Genomic DNA, 15845 nt, shown 5'->3' on the forward strand with positions numbered 1-15845 from the left:
TTTGAACAAGTTTGTATAGAACACTTTTCCTGTGTAAGTCCTACCATGGTGTATTAGGAATGTATAAATTCTCCCCTCCATTTCACAGATTTATACTTTAAAAGGAGCTATAACTGAGAAATTGTACTTAGTGAAATCTACCTAAAGCACTCATTCATACCTGGACCTAATTCTAATAATGACATTCTGAATTTTTTTTTCATTGTATACAAATGGGATACAACTTTCATTTCTCTGGTTGTACGCAAAGTAGTCACGCCATTTGTGTATAGGTTAATGATGTTTGTCTCATTCTATTATTTTTCTTTCCCCCCACCCTCTCCCCACCCCTAATTTTCCTCTATACAATCTGTTCTTCCTTCATTCTTGCCTCCCCTTACCCCCCATTATGTATCATCATCCACTTATCAGAGAAAACATTCAGCCTTTGGTTTTTTGGGATTGGCTTATTTCATTTAGCATGATATTCTCCACCTCCATCCATTTACCGGCAAATGCCATGATTTCATTCTTCTTTATGGCTGAGTAATATTCCATTATATATATATACCACAGTTTTTTTATTCATTCATCTATTGAAGGGCATCTTGGTTGGTTCCACAATCTAGCTATTGTGAATTTAGCAGCTGTAAACATTAATGTAGCTGTGTCACTGTAGTATGCTGATTTTAAGTCCTTTGGGTATAAACTGAGGAGTGGGATAATTAGGTCAAATGGTGGTTCCATTCCAAGTTTTCTATGGAATCTCCATACTGCTTTCCAGAGTGGCTGCACCAATTTGCAATCCCACCAGCAACGTATGAGTGTAACTTTTCCCCCACATCCTTGCCAACACCTATTGTTACTTATATTCTTGATAATAGACATTCTAATAGAAATGAGATGAAATCTTAGAATCTTTGTCACACACTTCAGATAGAGCACTAATCTCCAGAATCTATAAAAACTCAAAAAACTTTACGCCAAGAATACAAATAACCCAATCAATAAATGGGCTAAGGAATAGTACTTCAGACACTTCACAGAAGAAGATCTACAAGCACTCAACAGATATATGAAAAAAAAATGTTCAACATCTCTAGTAATAAGAGAAATGCAAATCCAGATATTCTGAATTTTGAGCAGAGTTTATGATGGGATGTGGGCATTGAGAGGCTGTGAATGGATTTTACAAATGAGAGGGACAGAAATCCAGGAGACAGAAAAGAACATTTTGTTAGGCAACCTGTAAGATGGCCTTCAAAACTCTCCAATTCCTGGAGGAATTACTTCAAACTTGTATGTTCCCTTCACCCAGAGTGTAAGCTGGATTTTATTGATTTGCTTCTGGGCATAGAAAGCTGTGAGGATAATGGGATGCCACTTTTGAAAGCGCATCTCCAAAAGAATAATTTCTTCCTTCCTGGGCACCCTTTCTCTCTCTCGGTCAATTTCTCTGCAGAAACCTGCCGCCATGTTGAAAAGTGCTCTAGGGAGATGCACATACAACAAAAAATGGATGTGTTTGGCCAAAATCCAGAGAGGAACTGTGACCCACCCGGAGTCATGTGAGAGATGCTCCAGGTGGATCTTCCCAGTCAAGTCTTGAGACGACTTCAGCTCTGGCCTAGACCTTGTTGACCACCTTGTGAAAGTTCCCAGGCTAGAAGCAATTAGCCGAGCCACTTCCATTATTCTCATTCTTCCAGGGCTGCTGATCAGACATCCCCTTATTCTTGACCAAAACCATGAGATGACAAATACTTACCCAATACTCCCACTCATCCACAGTTTCACTTTCTCAGGTTTCAGTTCCCCCTGGTCAAAAAAGTCCTTTGGGTATAAACTGAGGAGTGGGATAATTAGGTCAAATGGTGGTTCCATTCCAAGTTTTCTATGGAATCTCCATACTGCTTTCCAGAGTGGCTGCACCAATTTGCAATCCCACCAGCAACGTATGAGTGTATGAAAGTTCCAGAAACAACTTAATAGTTCTAAATGATGCATGATTCTGTTTTGTATGATGAAATAATTCTTGCATCATTCTGCCCCAAATAGGAACCATCCCTTTGCCCAGCACATCTATGCCTGTGTAGGCTACTGACCCGTTAGTAACCTAGTCCTCCTCGTGGTTATCAGACAGGCTGTGGTAGCATTGGGGTACTTGTGTTCAACTAACCTTTCTCTTAATTACTAATGGCCCCAAAGCTCAAGGATACTGGTGTTGGCAATTCACATACACCCCGGAGAGGCCACATCAGAAGGAGAAGGGTGAGCACAATACAATAAATAACTTTGAGAGAGATAAAGGGAGACCACATTCACATAAATGACATTACATTAGATTGTCATAACTGATCTAAATTATTATTAGTTAACCTTACTTTCTTACTGTGCCTAATAGATGAATTAAACTTTATCGTATACATGTGTGTTTCAGGCATCCTCTGGAGGTCTTAGGAACAGATTTCCCCCTGGATAAGGCAAACTACTCTATTGTAAGCCACTAAATCTTGGGATACTAGTAGTAGGTAACTAGTGTAAGTACCCTAACACCAGCTAACTGATAATATTTCTTTAATAATTTTTGCTACATAAATATAGTATTTTTATAGATGTTATATGTACACTTCCAAAAAAGCCCCATATATTTAGCAGTTCTTGAATGGCTTTTAAATCCATAGAAAACCATCAGACACCATCAGACAAATAAGTTTCTGTTTCATTCTTTCCCTCTTTCCTGTAGGATTCTAATTAAACATATATTAAAGTTGTGCAGTGTAAGCTCTGTCTGCAGCCCTCTTTTCTGATTTTATTTGAAAATTAGACAACGCTTTGATCTCCAAGACTTCTTATGTGTCATTATCCAATTTTTTCCTACTCTCTTTGGTTATGTCTAATCTGTTTTTAAAATGACCCACTAACTTGCGAATTTCATTTCAGCTGTCATTGACAACTCCAATATCAAGGACCCTTGGGTAGTCTCTTATTTATTTTTTCTATTGTACATTCAGGTTGCCTATATCTGCAAGTCTCAATCAGATAATCATATTTTTATTGCTTTCTAGGCATTATATTTGCCAAACGGCACCTACAATATACCTAGGGCTGCATAAATGTTTGCTGTCTGTTTTTGCCAAGTACCTGGAGATTTCTTCACTCTCTAAAATCCAATGCAGATCTAGTGGTCCAGGTGAACTTTCTCTCCATCTGCAAAAGAGTCCCAAGGAACTTTGTCTCCATCTGCAGAAGGGTCCCAACTCAAAGCCAAGGAGATTCAGAGAACTCCCTCTCTTAACGGACCCTGGCTACCAGTCCATGTGGCTTTAGTCCCCAGAGCTTGAAACAAGAAATACCAGTCCATTCCTCTTTCATTCTCTCCCTTATAAATCACTGTTTTTCCTTCAGAGAAAAGAAGGCCAAAAAGCAAATGCGTTAGTCATCTTTTCATCCCTGGGATGAAATACCTGAGATAAGCAACTTACAAGGAGGAAAGATTTAATTTTCGCTTGAAGTTTCATGGGTTTCTGTCCATGCATCGTGGGTCCTGTTGCTTTGGGCCAGTGCTGAGGCAGAACATCATGGTGGGGCACAGGGGGCAGAGGGTGACTATTTTCCTCATGGCATCTGGGAAGAAAAGAGGCAGAGAGAGAGACAAAGAGCCCAGGTTCCCAGTGGATCCCCTTCAACACATGCCCTTAATGACCTAACTTCCTTCCACTAGGCCCCACCTCCTAAAGGTTCTTCCTCCTGTCAACAGCATCGCAGTCTGGCAATAAAATCTTTGACAAATGAGACTTTGAAGGACACTTCAAATCCAAACTACAGCAGCCAGTATCAGTTTTTCAGATCTCTGTCTTCCCTTTAATGCCAAACCACGATACAGATGATTATCACATCACCTAGACATTAACAGGAGGTTCATTCACACAGAGGCAGCAGGAGAGGAAATAACATTTGTAAGTAATTACTAGATGCTCTATGTTTACTATATGACATCTTATTTATTTATCGCTTTAAAAAGGGTTTTGTAAGATAGTTTTCATTCTTGTGTTATAGATGACAGACCTGAGATTCAGAGTGATTAATGACTTGCCTAGGATTACAGTTAGCAGAAACAGAATTTGTTTCCCAAGTACGTCTGACTACAAAGACAGTGTCTTCTATACTCCGTGCCTGTGTTTCATTGGGCTCCTGTGATGGTCTAGATATTAGGTGAGTCCCCCTAATAATTTTCTCATGTATGAGACAATTCAAAAGAGTTTAGAAATGAATGATTGGGTTTGGAAAGGCTTCATCCAATCAATACATTACTTAAACAGATTAATTGGGAGGTAACTGTTTGCAGGTGGGGTGTGGTTGGAGGAGGTGTGTCACTGGGGGTGTGCTTTTGGGGTATATACCTTTTCCGTGGTTAGGTGAGCTCTCTTTCTCACCCTCTGCTTCCTGGTGCCATGTCCTGAGCTGCCTCCCTCCACCACACTCCTCCACTGTGGTGTTCTGCCTCATCTCAGGCCCAGAACAATGGAGCTGGCTGTCTGTGGACTGAGATATCTGAAACTATGAGCCCCAAATAAACTTTTCCTACTCTAAAATTATTTTTTTCAGGTCTTTTGGTCACAGTGGTGAAAAAATGACAAAAAGCATCTTCCTTCTATTAGACTGAGAAAGGAAAACGATTCTCATGGTATGCAAATAACATGATATGCAAATAACATGATATGCAAATAACACAGCAATGACCTCCCCTCTTCCAGGGCCGCTTACCACTCACTTGTCCTAGGGCTTCCAACTTCAGAAATCATTCACTTCATAACTGCATGTTATGTGTCCTTCTGGATTTTATTTTATTTTTTGAGCCTCTTACAAACTGATATTTCTGCTTCTTATACAATATTTATAATAAAAGGACAGAAAGAGTCATAACTGTAAGACTTGGTCAAACATAATCTATACTCAGACTACTCAATGAGTAGTCTACAAGCCATTGGGTCTACTTGTTGATAGCAATTCAAGAGAAGAAAAGGAGAAGAAGCATCCAGAAGTCTTACCACCTTGACATTGCATGACTTTCACGTGTGCCTGGTAACTCCTCTGCCTGAACACGGCTTGGGCTTTTCTCAGTACTGCTGGGCTGAGGTACTGGGTCACAAGTAGCAAGCTGCACACTAATCAGGGACAAAGGACACAGTAGGACCGGAATCCAAGAATCATCAAAAACTTTCAAAAGTGTGCCATTCACGATGAATAATGTGGGAAGCACTGACGATGTACCAGAGTTAATTTATGTGCTACTCAGGGTTGGGGCCTTTCCAACCCTGCTGCTCTGCAGAATTCTGGACAGCACCCTTTGCTGCCTAGATCATGCTTGGTGCCAAATGCACCAGCCCTGTCTGACAAGATGAAATCCGCAGGGCCTGGGCACAACTGGAAATGGGGAGCAGCGTTAATCAAGGAGAGAGGAAGGCTGGGAAGTGCTAGTGGACAATTCATCTTGCCTTTCTCCAGGGAATAAGCTGAGCTCAGACAAAGTGAGACCCAGCTCGGCAACTCCATCACACGCCCTGCTTCCTGCTCCATTTCCTCACACCACCTTCCCAGGGCCGCCTACCTCAAGTATTTACTCAGATAAGTAAGTGCTTCATTGGCCTGCGGCTCTGTTTCTGAAGAACCTGAGCCAAGACACACACTGTGTGACCTGGACCCCTGCGGCTCTGTTTCTGAAGAACCTGAGCCAAGACACACACTGTGTGACCTGGACCCAGGCACAGCTATCTCATGCTTTCGAACAGTGGTTCTCAAAGGGTAGTCCCCGGTCTGCAATACGGACATCACCCACACATTGTCAGACATACAGACTCTTGGGTGGCAACACAGAATGACAAAATCAGAAACTCTGGGAATAGAGCCCAGCAACCTGTATTTTAACCAGTTCCAGATGAATCTGTTGGCACCCAAGTTTGAGATTCACTGCTTCACATTGACAATGAGTATTGGAAAAAGCACCTTGTTCTTTTGTGATTTTATTAGTGCATTATAGTTATACGTAACACTGGGGTTTATTCTGACACATTCTTACACGAATGGAATATAATTGGCTTCACTTCAGTCTCTAGTAAGTACTTCCTCTTTTCCTCCATCCCGTTCCTCTTCCTCTTCTCAGTCTTCCCTTTATTTATAGTTTTTTTCTTTTTTATTATTTTTTTTTTATTTTTACAGACTGCATTTTGATTCGTTGTACACAGATGGGGTACAACTTTTTGTTTCTATGGTTGTGCACAATGTAGATTCACACCATTTGCAGAATCGTACATATACATAGGGTCATGATGTCTGTCTCATTCCACCATTTTTCACACCCCCGTCCCCTCCTCCCCCTCATTTCCCTCTATGTAATGTAAAGTTCCTCAATTCTTCTCTCACCCCCCCACTCTTCTACCCCCACTATATATCATCACTGACTTATCAGAGAAAACATTCAACCTTTGTTTTTTTGGGATTGGCTTATTTCACTTTGCATGATATTCTCCAATTCTGTCCATTTATCTGCAAATGCCATAATTTCATTCTTCTTTATGGTTGAATAATATTCCATCATGTATAATTACCACAGTTTCTTTATTCATTCATCTGTTGAAGGGTATTTAGGTTGGTTCCACAATCTAGCTGTTGTGAACTGAGCTGCTATAAACATTGATGTGGCTGCGTTACTGTAGTATGCTGCTTTTAAGTCCTTTGGTTAATTAGTGTTTTATGCTATACATAAAGGTGGGATTCATTGTGATATATTTATATAGGTGCATGACATAATTTATTCTATTTCATTCCTCTGTTCCTGCCTTTTCCCATCCCTCCTCTCTCCCCCTCAGTCCCCTTCCTCTGCTCCACTGATTGCCCTTTTATTTTCATCAGATTCCCCCTCTCCACCCATTTTTTTCCGTATTTTGGTCTAGCTTCCTCATATGAGAGTCAACATTCAACCCTTGACTTTCTGAGTCTGGAAGAAGCACTGTCTTAAAGTGCAACAGTCATGCTAAATCTTAACTCACGAATGGCCCATTTCTTAGGCAGTGTTCACAATGTTAACTTGACAATAGACTAAAGGCATCTATCTACTGACTGAAATATGACATTTCTGTCATATACCTGGTTAACTGAAAAATAACACAGCTGTCATGACTTCCACTCTTTCCAAACCACCACTTTTTTCCATATTATTTCTTCGTAACTTAGACCAACAACGAGGAAACTCGACCCTCCGGATAAATGCCCTCACCTCTTTAGAATGGAACTGCTGTTCAATGTGTCCTTGGTCTGTTTGACTTCTCCTCACATCCTGCCCCCCTGTTCTACCCTCCAAAGTTACTCGCTTAAATAATAAGGTATATCTAACCTACTTTTTAGAATTTTGCAACACACCCTAGTGTCCCCTGGGCTCTAGGCTGTTGACACCTTCTGATTTGGAATCAGTGCTCTGATCTGCCGTCCTGGCTGCAAGTCGGAATAACAGTTCAATCACTAGCACAACACATACACGCACAATCCCACTTCAGGAGCTTTCAAAATCTGCCCATGCATCTGGCTCCAGACTAAAGAAATTGATTTAGTTTGATGTATTTTGTCTGGGATCAGAATCCAAGTATTTTCTAGGTAAAAAATCCTACAGGTATATTTGAACACACAGCCAGGGTTGAGAAACAGAGTCTAAGTCTAGCTCCAAGTGTCTCTGAGCTTTGCTCTTTGACCTCACAAGTCCCAGGCAAACCCACTGAGGATTTCAGATATATTTCTGCTTTGCACCAGTATCACCTCCTTACAGCAATCTTGAAGAGTTCTAGTAAAATTACATTCTGGAAGTTGAAGGTACAGGATGACTAAGAGTCTATTAGAAATTATTCTGCAGCTAGGTCTCCAAGAGACACAGAACTTAGGCTTACAGTAAAAATGGTTTGCAACCTTTTGTAGAATTTTGATTGCTTCTCTCATTTCGTGCAATCTTGGTCCACAATAATGCAAACCCGGGCCCCCAGCCTGGTGTTCTCCAAGGTGGGTGACAGTGTGGGAGGAGTCTGAATGTTCGCACACAGCTAGCTCCTGGATGCAATCTCAGGGGGCCAGGAGCCAGCTCTGGAGGAAGGCTGCGAAGACACACTTGCTCCAGAGCCAACACCCAAGATTCGGCACCCCAGCCTTCAGCCTTATCCTGTGGGTTGACTTGTACTGAAATTTCTGTTTGATTCTCACCTTCTATTCCCTGAGTGAAAATCCCATTATCTCTAACAGCTGTGTGTCAAGAAAAGACATGAATTTTGTGTAACAACAAAAGGATCAGATACTTGTTTCTCCAGGTAGCCTTAGGCAAAACCATTTTATCTCACTTTCTTCATTTATAATATAAAGACTTAACTTCCTGCAGAAAGAGGGGGGATAGGTGCTTCAGGGTGGGAAACTTTAGAAAAATGAATTAAATCTTTACAAAACAGAAGCAAGTTTACAATTGTACGTTGAGGGAAAAATAGCCTGGACTCCCCAAATCGTATAAATATGCCATTGAAATGTTATTTGAAATTTACCATTTCTAGATAAATTCATAAAGGAAAAAGAAAACCAGGAAGGTGACATACCCTCTTGTGCAAGCTTTGAAATTGATTTCTGAAGCATCAGAGCTTGCTACAAAGGAACTTCACAGTTTAATTAGGATGGCTCAAATCCAGGGTCTATATTTAGGATAAACTGGAAATTACAGTGTAGAAAAGAGATTCACCCAACTAGAGTCTAAATTGGGGGTGGTGGGGGATATGGATAAACTACCATAGCTTTTCTTAGCTAACCATAAAATTTCCTAACTTTTGTTTTTCACTGAACACAAACTGAATAATCTCTAAGGATTTTAGCTATTCCTTTGAGGAATGTGTTTTTACTAAAATTCTTAAACTATGAACTTGTAAATCTGACTTCATATGTTACCCAAATTCTCCTCAATACCTGTATGATCTGCTGAAGTTAGATGAATCTGGCATTTAACGTACAGCACATCAAAAGAAGCTCATTAAAATTCTGAATGTATATAAACATATTTTATACCGTTAATATTTTGGCTTCCGCTTCAAGTGGTTGGCAGAGGACTCATGGCACTATATCATTAATTTCTTAAATATTCCTGTTTTCTTCTCATCATTTGTATATCATCAAATAAATTAGTTCAATCCCAAAATGTGACAGAAAGAACCATATGATTGATTTTTTTTTCCGATTTTTTTTTTTGCTTCAGGAAATGTTTTGAGTGATTTTGTACAACTTATATTGGCTTGCCATCCCATAATTTATTAGAGGAGCACATGATTATTTGTGACCATAATTATGGTTTTTGGATGTCAAATAGGGGTGTTTATCTTTTTTGTCGTTTTTTTCTTTACAGTGACTGGGTTCTGAATTTAAATATTCTTGTCGGTAATTTCCCTAAAAGCAGTTTAAATGGTCTAAATAATATACTCAAAATTGTTAAGAAAATAAATCGCCTTAGCGAACTGACCTCATCAGCAGATGACTATACAGCCAGAAAGATGCAGAAAGAAATTAGCATCGCAAGAGTAGAGTTTGAAATTCATTCAAATTAAAGTTACTCGCCTTGGCTGAAGGTTTAATTTTAAATTACAAGAAAGGAAATAGGTAAAATAGCTCTTACCTAATTTTAACTAGCAAATAAATTGCAAATATCCGGTTTGGAGCTTTCGTCTGCACTTGTCATATATTAGTGAATTAATTCCCCCTCATTTATTAATTTTGCAGTAGTACAAACCTCATCCTACTCCATTCTTCTAGCGTCAGGCTCCTCTTCCAGGGTGGTTATTTCGAATTTCGAAATGGCCTGAAATTCACCAAATCCCAACTCTGAAGACCCCGTCTAATTGAGTCCGCTCACCTGCTTGCGTGTTAATGATAATTGGAGGACAACTCTCTGACCCAGATACCGCTCAACCCGTTCAGTCCTTACCATGCTCCTTACTGGTTGTTACACATATTCTCCAGGTGAACAAACTGCCGTGAAGAATGATCTGGAACTTCAGTTGCAGAACCTGAGTGCAGACTCCACTTCCAAGGTGACATCTCCATTTCCTGCGTGATGCAGGTCGCTGTTCCCAGTTTGGACAAAGCAATTTAGGAAAGATGGAACTGACCTGCCCAGGAGTTGCCTGACACTCATGTGAAGAAATAGGCAGTTCTTATTGTTCTGAACCTGTTTAGTGAGTGAAGATCAAACTTGGGGTCAATAGTTATCTTTGGTCATTTGCTGTCAACTTAGCTGTTGTCCGGAAGACTTTGAAAATCTCATTGTTTATTTTAACTCAAATTGAAAAACCTCAGTCTTAAGGGAAAAAAAGAAAAAAAAAAAAAAAACACTTTAATACTTTGAACCAACTCATCCAAATGTGAATTGGCTATTTCCATGACAGGGGAAGCAAACCTGTCTGGGAAGAGCATGTCACTCTGGGTCCTGAGCTCTGCACCCAGATACATGCAGCAGACCCCAGGAGGAGGAGCTTTGGACACCATGAGCTGCCAGTTGACTGGAAGCTGTTCATTGTACAAGCACTGCAGAGGCCTTAGCGGCGGGCACCAGGAAAATGCAGATTTCAGGAGCAAGGTCATCAGTAACATGAAGACTTGGGGGGGAGGAAATGCTGTGCTTAACACTGCCACCAGGTGGTCTTCCCTGCAACAGATTCCTGCTTCCCTGATAATGATCCAAATCTAATCAAGCCTTAGATCATGGGTGTGCTGCTAAATGACACTGAAGGAGTCGATCAGACAAGCCTGGTGTGTGCAAATCTTCAGGTTTAATAGCCCACTGTCCTCAGCAAATTAATGGTAGAAAGAAAAAAAAAATTGAGAGAAGTAGAAGAATGCAGGGAGAAGGGAAAACTACCTCAAAAAATACACCCATAAAATAAACCAGAAAATAGATTATTTGGATCCTGATTCAAACAAACCAACTATAAAAAATTTTTTTGGAAGGCTGGGGATATAGCTCAGGGGTAGAGTATTTATGTAGCATGTGAGACCCTGGATTCTATCCCAAATAACAGAAAGAAAGAAAAAAGATTTTTTGAAAGAATATTGTTATGTTTAAATCACGGGGATTTACTATCTTGTTCTTTAGACTTGTATGTATGAAAATATTTCCAACAATTCTTTAAACTTTCTTTTAATTTACAGGAGAAATAATTGATAATTCTGAATTCTTTTGACTGGTATATTAAAAATATTGCTTTTTCAGCCAACGCTTCACGGAGCTTTCCAGTTCATCACATTTCCCTTCATACACAGGCACACACAGTGGTCACGTTAGTTACGGCTGCCGTCACATGTTGCTGTACATCAAATTATACCAAAGAAGGCCAGTGTTTGAAGCAGTCACCATTTCATTAACCAACACATCCACAATGCACTTCGAATGTCCATCGACCTTAGGAATCCATTTTTGTCTTCTCTCCTTAAAAGCTTTTCCCTCCAGAGGAAGAAAATAAGCATAGAGCAGCACTGGTTTGGAGTTAAATCTGGTCTCAGACATGTGGCAACTGAACCTTTGAACTGGGCTACAGACAGGCTCCTCCTGCCCTGCCCACCATGAGCTGACCTTTGACCTGGGCCAAACCACAGATTCCCAAAACATTGTTTTTTGACCTCCATTCACCCCTGTACAAAGGACTATTTCTCTCAGACTACCCAGAGTCTGAGACCACACCCAATTCCTTTCTTGCAAAATGGTTTAACTTTTGCCAATACCAATCATCATTCCTTACTAAGGAGCAATGGAATTACAGACTCCCTCACCCGTTAAGCTCTGAGTAGAGTCACTATTGTGTAAAACCTTGGAGCACACTTTCAAGCCTGCTTGGATCTGTGCTTCCCTGAAAGACACTCCTAATTCAACTCCAATAAATGTAATTTTCTTTGTCCTTCACCTGGTTAATTTTACTCTGTTGACACCATTAGAGTTTATTTGTATGGCACAAAATGACACAGGATGTCCATTTCTCATTTTTTTTTAAAGCCAATTTCTTAGACACATCTTAATATATTTCTAGTACCTGTGGGTAAAAAGTCTTTGATAATATAATGTAGTTTCTGAGCTTTGAAAGTCAAATTGACATTTTGTGTTTAATTTCCAAAAGAAGTAGTACCCAGGCAATAATAATATCACATTTATAGGTCCAGAAATATAACAAATCAGAGCTTCTCATGAAACTGGACACACAATCAGTTTTGATTTTCTGGTCTTCTTTTGTAAGAATAAGAACTCTGACCATAGTGTGAACATTGGTTTAAAAAGTTTAGGGATAGGAAGAAGAAAAGAAAATGCCTAAACAAGAAAAGGTAATAAGGATTTTTTTGTTTACTGATTTTTTAAAATTCCACTAAAAATAACTTTAAAAATATCTCCAGAAATCCTTATTGGTTTTTCATGCTGTTTTATTTGCTTGGGGGTGGGAATTCATAAGTAAACACTCCAAAAATGGTAATCGTCTTATATTTCTGAATCAAAATCACATGATGAGATTAACAAGTGCTCAAAATTTATTGGTTAGTGTTCAATGATTAAAAATTGCCATTTCTATACACTCAAGGAAAAAAAAGCTGATTTGGCTTCATGAGTTTCAGGAGAGTCTCCCTCTCCAATCACATTTGATCTGATAGGGAGAGGGAGACTTTCCTAGAACTTTTGTTCACCTCTTGTTTTAAGTATGAATTGTACCCCAGGACAGAGGCTCTGCTCCACAGCCTAGGTAAAAATCCCAACTTAGCCATCTGATAAGTTGGTGAACAGGACAATTATTTATTTCATCATTCAGCTTCCTCAGGTTTTTGTTTGTTTGTTTGTTTGTTGTTTTTGTTTTTGTTTTTTCCGTTATTTTTGTTTTGTTTTGGTTTGGTTTGGTTTTTGGTCCCAGGGATTGAACTCAGGGGCACCCGACCACTGAGCCACATCCCCAGCTCTTTTTTGTATGTTATTGAGAGACAGGGATTCACTGAGTTGCTTAGCACCTCACTGTTGCAGAGGCTGGGCTTTGAACTCGCCATCCTCCTGCCTCAGCCTCCGGAGCCCCTGGAATCACAGGCATGTGCCACCAGGTCCAGCTTCCTTGCTTTCAAAATGGCCATAAATCACTCCGCTGTTGTGGAGACTCGGCGACTCTACTTCCTCAAAAGCTCAGGGAGAAGTAGCAAGGCGAGAGCAGCAAGGCAGCCCAGCCAGCAGGGGTGCGCTGCCCAGCCCACTTGGAAGCCATGTTCATGGTCACCCAGGTGGAATCCAGCTGTGACCAGGAGGAAGCAGTGCAGGTGGGCCTGGGTCCTCCTACCCCGCCTGTCTGCCTGCACTTTCCCCTTTCGAGTCCCCCTCACTGCCTGTCCCTCGGCCTAGAAAAGCTGCCCCGGGGTCACCCTGCCCACTGCTGCCCACTCTTCCTGTCTCCCTTTCACCATCAGCTGCTCACCAAGCCTCAACCCGCAACTAACCTTTCTTCTGCTGGGAAGGTGAAGCCCCTCTGGCATCTCGGTGTTACTTGGGCTTCGGATGTTCATTGGCGCGGTGCAGAGGTCACCTAACGACTAAACCCTGACCATTCCTGCCAGGACCGGGAGAGGGCGGGACCCCTCATCTCCACGGCTACCCCGCCAGCCCCATGCTTGCACACAGTAGGTCCTGAATAACTATGTATTATAGCAATGTCACAGGATCCAACAGGAGCGACAGGCAGCCCCCTCTGCGGGAGACGTGCCAGGCAGGGGCCTGTGTTGGAGGTTTCCAGGAGAAAGAGCGCTTTTTCCAAATCAGCACGCAGTTGTACGCGCCCAGAGAGAGGCGCGGAGATAAGGGCAATAAGAGCAGAAGTCCGTCGATTGGGTACAGTGTGCCGCACTTTCCCAAGCTGTACTTGTGGGTTTCTTCTACTCTCACGCAGCCCTGGAGGATCCGGAACTTCATTTTCCCACTTGACAATTGAGACAAGCTAGATGCAAGGGGATGAAGTGAATGTCAAGGTCACACTGCTCATGAGTGATGGAAAAACTGGGCCATCCGGGCACTGTTTGGACCACCACACTGTGACCCCAACCCAGTACCTCTAACAGAACTGATCTGATTTGTTCAGAGAGCGGGACTCTCCCAGAACTTTGTATGTATGCCAGTTGCAGATACACTAGCACCCAGGGAGAACAATAAAACCAGAGACACAGAGGGAAGGATCTTTTCTCCCAAGAAATATTATTAGCACTTCATTTTGGAGAGCCATTTATTTTAGCCTGTAGAATTCGGCTCCATGTTAATAACTGTTCCACAAACAATTGTTGAACTATTCAGAAGGTTTTCCCTAGCATGCTCTTAAGTGAGTTCCTGAAAGATAACCTCAAATTTATAAAATTACTAGGAAACATTTCCTTAATAAGGGTACTTATAGGAATAGTCTTATTTTTATAAGGATCCTTACAAGACTAGAAGCTGTGTGGCTTTAAGACAAGTTACTTAACTTCTCTGTCTCACACTTTCTGCCTCTGCAAAGTGGGCACACCTGACGCAGTTGGGTGCTGGGAGGAGTAAATGTCAGTTGAGTGTGTGCAACACTGCACCATCCTCGCTCACTTCTTGTGCACTAGTGCACAGACACGGGGCTACTACTAGTTCTGGTGCACTCACAGGGTTCGCTGTGGCTCCCTCAGACCAGGAACCTGACTGGGGAGGGGAAACAGGAACAGAAGGCAGCTTTCCTGGGACACGGGCTTCCTTCCCACCCTGGGCTCTAACCATTGCTGCTCCACCATGGGACCAGAGCAGCTGGATCTCAGAAGAAGAGCACCAAGAACATTCATGACAGCAAAGTGACAAACATAACTAACAGGGTGGGAGTCCCTTCAACCTGGACACAGGTCCCTGCAGGAGACGTGGGGAGCCCCTACTCTCCTCACTCCCACTCAACTTTGACCCCGAGAGGCCAGCACAAAGACCCTCCGCCTGAGGTGTCAGCCAGGGCACAGCAGGTACAGGCAGAGGACCGACAGCATAAGGAAGAAAGTACATTTGGCCCAAGGCACTCGCCTGACTCCAGTCTGGAGTGACCACCCCACATCCCTGTCTTGAGGAACTGGCAGGCAAACCAGGCCTCCCACCTGGATGTAATTAGCCATCAACGGACTCCAGGAATCCACATGCAAATATGCCCATAATGCAACCTTAGCTCTTTTCCAAAGGCATGATTTTCTTTTTTAATCTCAGGCAGGGATAGAAATATCTGAGACAAGGTGACCTCTGTTGACCACTAGGTCACCATGGTGGTTCCTGGTCACAAGCCACTCTCCATTAATCACCCTGACAGGAGCAATTACAAAGCAGACATTCTACAAAGGGGAAGTTCCTTTTCCCTGCTACGAGGGAACCAATGAGGAAAAGGGAAATTGGAAGCATTTTTGGAAAAACTAATACTATAATCCCAATTCCCTTTATTTAGAAATAGAAACAAGTATGTATTTCATCCATTCACTTTATACATATTTATAAGTCATGATATAGGAGGAGAGAAACATTGAAACAATAAGCATTTAGGAATAAGAGTATACACAAGCATTTAAGCATTAAGCAATTCAGAGAAAAACTTTTAAAAAACCAATGCAAGACTGTGTCTGCTTTCAAGTGGCTGCCAAGATGGGAAGATGTATTAAATACAGTGCATAGATAAATGGGAATGTGAGCCCCTATAAGATAAATGATGAGTGAGTGGTTTATACCAGCAGTGATAGGAGCTGAGAGAAATGAGTCACCACTGAAGGTCAAAGAAGCTTCCGGAAGAGTCTGGGGCCTGGGGGTCTTG

This window comes from Sciurus carolinensis, chromosome 13 (genome assembly GCF_902686445.1).
Source record: "Sciurus carolinensis chromosome 13, mSciCar1.2, whole genome shotgun sequence".
In the NCBI taxonomy this organism is placed as follows: Eukaryota; Metazoa; Chordata; class Mammalia; order Rodentia; family Sciuridae; genus Sciurus; species Sciurus carolinensis.